We start from the raw sequence: 7,925 nt of genomic DNA on the forward strand, positions 1-7,925 counted from the left end.
GATATCTCTGTCATTTTTAAAGGCAAAACTGTGGCACATGGAACATAATTTTATAATTTTTTAATAAGATTGGCCCTTATTGGAGGTATTTGATGGTGCATAATAAACCCATCTATGGTCTGCGTTTGTTGTTGCGTTGTTGCTTGCTCATTTAAATGATAATGTACAAACAATGACGTTTTTCATAGATTCCAGGGGCATGTTCACTTTTGAATCCACACTTAAACTGTCCTAGTGCAGCAACTTCAGTTCAAACATTTCTCCCATCTTATCTTTAGGAATTCTCTCACCTTTACAGTTCTGTTGAACACTAAATTAATTACCCTCCGTTTAACACCCCACTGCTATTCCTGCTCCTTCCCCACATCAGCATCCCTGTCCAGGAGTTGGTTCTGCTGCTGCAAGTTGATCCAAAAGAATGCTCAGCTATATTTTCCCAAACCTTAGCAACTGGGGAAGAGGGTCCGTTTATGTTTTGTTTTTTTTTTTCCCCACCTTCGCGAGTTAATATTTTATATACCTGAGGAAATAAAAACTTGTTCTGCTTTCCTCACCAGACTCTGAATGAGCAGTCGCATCTTCTGCATATTAGTACCTTCATAGTTTTTACTAACCACTTGAAATTTAGGTGATTGGACGGGGGTTGGCTTCGCATTTTTACTCAGAATGAATGTTTCACCTGCTTCCCCAGGAAAATGCAAAGGTTTATTGAAATTCCTTGGCATGGCATACCTCAGTTTTGTTCTGAAATTAAGAACTAAATTTTTTAGAGAGAGAAGAAAAAAGGAAGCAAGGCAGAGAGGAAATAAGAAAGGTAAGAGGGAAAGGACATGAGAAAAGAAAATGAGCAAGAGAGAGGAGAGGTAAGTCAAGAGGGATGGGAGCAAAAACAAACAAATGAAATGGTGCCACCTGCCACTAAATCTTTTAAACATACATGCAACCACACACACATCACATACACACACATATGCACACATTCCCAAAACACACACACACACACACACCACCTGTCTGGGTGATTGGGGAACTATTTAGGCAAGTTGAGCAACGATCTGTCTCATTCATCTCCAGCGTAAACAAGAGCAGTTGCCGATGGTTGCAGGTCTGTCAGCATGGAGCTCCGGAGACTTTATGTGTGTGATCAGTTGTTTTGCATGCATTTGTGTGTGTGTATGTGTGTGTGTCTGTGCACTAATAATGCGAGAGACAGAAAGAGGGAAAGCATGGCAGAAGATGACTCTACTCATGACAGGTGGCTAATGAGACCAAGGGACACTCAGGCTCACTCTGCATCTGCACATTCACACGCATGCACCTCAAATACATACCCACACATCCAGCAACTATTAAGTATGGACAATCTGGGTCCCTGATATGGATTTTCACACACACTCTTCACACAGAGGCGTTTTAAACACAGACACACAAATCAATCCCCGCCATTCATACAGAAATCAATCCTCTGAGTCGGTTCCTCACCGTCTCTTCCTCTCCCCGCTCTCTCACACTCACAAAGACTGACACACACATGCACATACACACCTGTCTAAAGTCCCAGTAGGGATGATACAGGAAGCCATGAAGCCAAACTGCAGCCAAGCATAAACAGTCAATATGGTGGAAGGTTTTCCAAACAAAACTTGCCTGCCAATATGAGCAAATAAATTGATTTTTATTTTTACATGTCTACAATGATTTGTTATTAATACGAACATTTACACTGCTAATATGTGATTTGTTTAGCAATAGGCAGAGTTTATCCTGGTTGAAAGTTACAATGACGGCGATAAAAAAAAAAAAAAATTAAACCCGATGAACGGGATCCAATATCCCATTGAATTTCCTTTTGACAGAAAAGGTTTCATTTTATCTCCTGATACCAGTTGACCTTTATTCTACATGGTTTTTCCATTCTTAGATTACTTTGTAATTCACTTAGAATCTTGTATATATTAACTTTATCAAGCTTATACAAAATGTAGCACACATCTTCTCACTTTCTCATATGCACACACACAAGAGAAGTTGAGGCACTCAGTTCATAAAGAGGTTGCAAGGTAGACAGGAACTGGAGGGAGAGGTCACGGTAACAAATGAAGACACATATAGTGGAGAGACGAATGACTTGCAGAAATATTCTTTGTATTGATCAGTGTGCCTCAGATTGCTAAAGGCAACAACTACCTCTCTGATTCATTCCTGCACAGTCCCACTTTCTTTTCCCTGTATCCCTCTTGTCATCTCCTTGCATTCAGTCTTATCTACTGCCTCCTTTGCCGCCAACCTAACCCCCTATCCATCTACAGTATAACCCATCTCTTCCCCTTTCCCCTCTTTCCATCCAAAGTCCCATTTGTTTGACGTTAGCATCAGTTACACCTAAATACAATTGAATGGGAAGATGGAGGTTAGAGGGAGAAAAGGAGTGAGTGAGTGAAAGGTGTTGGCAAAGTTTTGGAGATTTATATGTCCAAAAGTTTCTATCTGCAGAGATTTGTCTTGTAGTGGGCTGAACATTCAGGATAGCTTTCCCCCTTTTCAAAATAAAAGTTGCCCCATAGAGGACAAATTGAGCAGAATAACAATGTGACTGGCAGTGCGATTTGTGTTGGATGTCTGCAAAGCTATTACAGAGAGTTAATAAAATATAAATAGCTTTGTGGAAGTGTCTTTGTGATTGTGGCTGTTTGTGAGAGCATAATGTACGATGTGTTTACTGTGAGTGAGTGTGCTTTATTGTGCAAGTGAGTGAACTACTGCTTTAGTATAATCGAACTAGAGTTTTTGTGTGTGTGCTTGTGTGTGTTAGTTAAACTGTTGTGGTGATAGATGACAGGTGGCTCTCCAGGTCAGTGCAGCATCCTCACCCTCATAACCCATCACACCTCTGACAAATCTACAAGATCAATAACCATGTTTGTGTGTGTGTGTGTGTGTGTGTGTGTGTGTGTGTGTGTGTGTGTGTGTGTGTGTGTGTGTGTGTGTGTGTCTGTCTTTGTTCACCCTATTCACCTTATCTCTTTACTACAGAGTGAGTAAAAGCTTTGTTAGCTGTACTCAAATACAGGAATCTGAGGAAGTGTACAGGGAAAAGCAGAGCTTTATTCAAATTAGTACAGATGTATTGTCAGTAAAATGTACTCAGTGTTATAAATTTATATAATAAGTTTAAATGGGACTGTATTGTGAGGACATGATTATAATTTGTTAGTGAGCTAACATTTGAATTTTGAATTGCCAAAATTAGTCACTGAAGGTTTTGCTTTCCGTGTGTGAGCAGAACTGTTGCATACGGTTGACGTATGACATGTATCATTACAACAAAAGCACTCATTATCCACATACAATGTTGATTTAAAATATCACCTGCCCTAACTGATGTGTCAACATATAAGCATTTTACTGTTGTAACCATTAGAGGTGAAGCCTGTAATTAAGCCATTCTGCTGTGTGGTGTAATCTTTTTTAGAATTAGATGTGTTTTGTGTGTTAAATCTTAATCTAAGTAACTAGCAACTGAAGAAGTCAAACAATTATAGTTCAATAAAAACTCCAGTAACGCTTTATAAGACTTGTCATTTTGTTTTCTAACTCAGGTGCTGAGATAGAAGGTGGATAGAAACAAGTCTATGAGGAGCAAGGGAGCAACATTTTACTATAGAGTTGGGGTTTAACCTGGTGTGTCACTGTAATTGATGAATTATTGACAAGTTGCTCATTATTCAATTACTTGTACATCTTTCCCTTGGCACATGCTATGCCAAAATACATTACTGTACTACAGAATTGGTGAGAATTCCTGTTGTCATTTTGTATCCCTGCTTTCTTCTAAAATCACCTATTGTTGTTCCCTTGTTCCCCATGATCTTGTTCTTTGTCTTTGTCTGTACCAGAATAAATTGCTGTGGAAATACAGCCAAGTACTAACGGTAATGTACTGATTTTTCAAAATACGATAAAATAACCTCAAGTCTCATGCTCTTATTGGTGCCAGAAACAAGAATGACAGGCTGTCATAAAAAATTAATGGTACAATCAGTCTTTTTATTTTTGCAGTGGCTGTGGAGCATGTGCGCATCATCATCATCGTTCATCCTCTGTGCCTGAACGCAACAAAAAGGTCAATAACATCATACTGAGAAATTAAAATTACATTTGTGAATTAGGTCACCCAATTTGTGAGCTATGTTTAAGATGGGTTTAATTTATGCTAACTTGTTAAAATTCTGGGAAGCGTCTGTCTTTAGCAACTGGAAGTTTGAATACTTTTAACACTTTATTCATATGACCAGTGGTATCTGCTTGCAGGCCAAGCTTTAACAATAACTTTGCTGTGGGAGTTGGGTGAATTTTTTGTGTAAGGATCCATTTAAGTGAGTGAATATAGACTTGATGAAAGTGAAGTGTATTTGTATTTGAGACAATATATGGCCATTTGTCTGCCTCTGTTTTAGATTGTAGACATATAAAAGTTAATTTCCCTATGATAAAGAATAAAGCTTTTGTCTCTGGTGTTAGACAAATGAGAGTTTGATGTTGATTGTACAGCCTGTAATGAACATGCAAAAATAATAACCTGCAATATTTGCTCCAAAACCTGCAGCAATATCCTGGTATAAGCGAGGCACGTGCTTAATTGTGGTTGTATGCCTATATGTCATTCAAGTGTGAGTTTCTTGTATGCAGTAGAGCAGGTTTTCAGCCTTTAGGTGTCACGTTTATTTCCATAAAGATGTGCATATGACCACAGTGGGAAGTGCAGCTGATTGACAATATCAAATTGACTTCTCTGTCGTTACATCTGAAGATATACAGTTTTCCTCCCATCTGAAAATTCATATTAAAAAAGGGAAAAGCTGTTCCTTGTCCTTTCCAACAATACATCACAAATGTCAAGAAGGAATAAAGATTCTTCTCATGAAAGTCTGATAGCCTCAGTTGTAGCCTCAGAAAATCCAAGCAGCAAGGCCAACTTTTAAGAAACTTTGATTTAAAATCGAAATGACAAACAAAATCACTCCATCCTTTCACTGCTATTACTCACTGAAGATTATGAAGAAGTACATATCCTGAGTCAGTCATATCTGCTTTTGAAACTTAAAGAAAAACACATTACAGGAGAAAAAAAACATTTTTAACAACAGCTTCAGCTTTGTTGACCCTGTAGTCATCGATTTTGGCCAGAATGTGTCTGAATGTATAAAATTTGTGCTATATATTCCTTTAAAGAACACCATTGTGTCTCTCTTGCAGTGTAAGTCAGTGTGGCAGTGGCATCCTCTTGTGTTTAAGGTCACGATGGCTAAAATAAAATGTATGAACATATCAGAATGCAGTTTTTGGGTTTTTTTTTTTTTTCAGACCGCACTTTTCCATACAAGCAAGCCAGTTTCAAAGTCATCACATGAGTCTGAGATACTGATATAGATGGCTGACTTGCTCAAGTCTGACAGATATTTTATGTGTTGTCATGGCTTTAAATTGACTTATCCTTTGGGAAAATTAAAATTAAAATGAAAGGAAGCCAAGGAAGAAAGCCATAGGTTAGACATATTAATTTTACTTGGAACCTTTTTATCGATATGCTGTTACCTGAACCACTGGCTAGCTAATGTTAGCTAGCTAACTAGCCTTACTAGCTGGCTAGTAATGTAATGCAAATCAACCTAGCTAGGTAGCCAACTGAAACATGGGGACACCAGGCCCATTATCCTCATCTGCAAACCAACAAGCATCAGAAAGAGGTATTTCCTTTGCTTTACCTGCAAAACCCATCATCTTCTTCTTCAGACCCACTTCACCACCCTACTAACTCTGATCAGATGCAATTGATCTTACTATCCACTAAGATTTTAACTATGTTTGCCAGGATCTTCTGTCTGGATTCTTGTGAAAAACTTAAAAGATCTTCAAATAAGTGTCATTCCCTTGTCTGATGCCAGATCTGCAAAGGAACCCCATGTGACATTGCAGCTGACAGTCTGTCAGTATTTGGGGCTTTGATGAGAGTTTTGGCAAAACCTTGAATGAAGTATTGTGAGATTGATTGACACACATTTTTGTCAGAATCTCCTGCCAAATGTATTAGTTGCACAGCAGAGCCATATCAGAGGTATGCTCAGGTCCAGACAGTCAGTGCAAGTCAATTAGAAGTGTCCCATGGTGTGGGATTTCCACTGGTCAGATTGCATACCTGAAGCTCTGATCGAGGAGCATTTGCAAATCAACCTTTTGAGATCCACTAAAGCCTAAAGATCTTTATGTCACTATCCAGAACTCTTGTTCTGTTTGGCACAGACATCCAGCTTTGAACATTAAAATTTGAAAGCAAGCACAGTTAGTGGGTAAGAAAGTTGCATAACTTCAGATATCAAACTCTTGCTGAAAGGCATTCGTTTTTGCAGGCTTTTCTAAGTGATGGCACTCTCCCACCAGATGTTGTGGTAGACTGGGGCAGAGTTTTCCTTGAGAGATTACAATGAGAAGTGCTGAAGAAAATTCACTCAATCCAGTTCAGAGTTTGCTGCAGTGGTGTGAGTTTGATGGTATTCCAGAATATGGTGGGCCTACTGACAAGGTGTGGGTCTGAGGCAATAGACTGACCGAGAGTGAAGGGCAGGAGAACAGTTATATAGTAGGCACAAGGTGGGGGTAACACAGTATGTAAATGCTGATCGTATAGTGGTTACAGATATTGTAATTAGGCAGGATACAGGTACAAAAGGGAGGAAGGAAGGCTATTTGTATTACCAGACCTAAAGGTGTGACACATGGAGGAGATGTTGGCTCATCATAGCAGGGGATGGTCACCTGTATGTAAATACAGTTGCTACAGTTGTTACAGGCATTGCGGCCATGATTACAACAAATCAAAAGAAATTAGGAACTAAGACATTTGAATGCAGAGACATCACATTTAACACCTATGATCAAGATATCAGGGGGCAGGAAGAGCTCCCAGATTAAATTGGTTAGCAAGGTAGTGGTATTGTAAGACAGTTAAGAAAATGAATGGCAGTTTACCTTATCACTGAGAAACACCACGTTGCTCACCTTCCCTAGACTGATGCTTATCATACTTCTCCCATGCCAAAATCTTGCCTCTGTGTCAAACAAGAGGCACTGCTTCATTTTTAACCACTGCCTGAACATATGGTTTGGGCTATGTTACTGCAATGCTTCACCATTCCGTCCCTATTTTTTAGATCAATGTCATCCTTAGGTGTAGCTATAAAGGAGAATGATCGTCGAGGCTTTGTCCAGTCTCTCTGAGGACACTCAACAAAGGCTTGCTTCTGAGCACACTCAGGAGTGGAGTCTGGAGGAGACCGGCAAGAGGAAATCTGAGACCTGCTGCCTGTTTTTCAGTGACAAAAACTGCAGGACACATTCAAATTGGATAATTGCTAATAATGCTTTAGACATAATGCTTCATTAACTGTTATGTCTAGTTAATTATAAAGTTGCCAGCTAAAATAGGATCCACCCAGCTAAAAAAGGATTTAGTCAGCAATAACTGGTAACTGGTGTGTATTGTATTTCATGTAGACATGTAGCACAAGTTATTGGAGATTAATGTTTTACTCAGGATATATCACATAAGCCTGTATAATTATATTGTAACCATCAAAAAATAACCTAATATGTTTGTTTCTTTGTTTCAGAAACTATCACAATCACACTGTATGTCCAGGTTTTGCCAAGTGACTCAAAATATCTGTCTCCTTTCTCCAGTCTCTCACTTCTTTCCATATCCTCACTGTCCAGCATTTCATCCCTTTCAAGCCCTTCCCCACAGCAATCACTGCATGATCTAAGCAGTGCTGGTCCATCAAGCATACCCAAGAGATGGCTTGAAACATTTCAAGTCCTTTGGGATAAGATGCCAAAGGAAATCCAGACAGCCATTTCAAATGGCAGAA

At 39.1% G+C, this 7,925-nt stretch overlaps 1 long non-coding RNA gene across 4 annotated transcripts in view; it reads left to right on the top strand.

Moving 5' to 3' along the window:
* Positions 1–7,098, top strand: part of LOC139632062 (uncharacterized) — a 236,961-nt gene extending 229,863 nt beyond the window's left edge. For all 4 annotated transcript variants that reach the window (XR_011693493.1, XR_011693491.1, XR_011693492.1 and 1 more), the window contains one exon: positions 4,060–7,098. This is a non-coding gene — a long non-coding RNA (uncharacterized lncRNA). The remainder of the gene's footprint in view (positions 1–4,059) is intronic.
* The last annotated feature ends 827 nt before the right edge of the window (positions 7,099–7,925 follow it).

This window comes from Trachinotus anak, unplaced genomic scaffold (assembly GCF_046630095.1).
Source record: "Trachinotus anak isolate AG129_WGS33_773 ecotype Australia unplaced genomic scaffold, CSIRO_AGI_Tana_v1 ptg000014l, whole genome shotgun sequence".
Classification (NCBI taxonomy): Eukaryota; Metazoa; Chordata; class Actinopteri; order Carangiformes; family Carangidae; genus Trachinotus; species Trachinotus anak.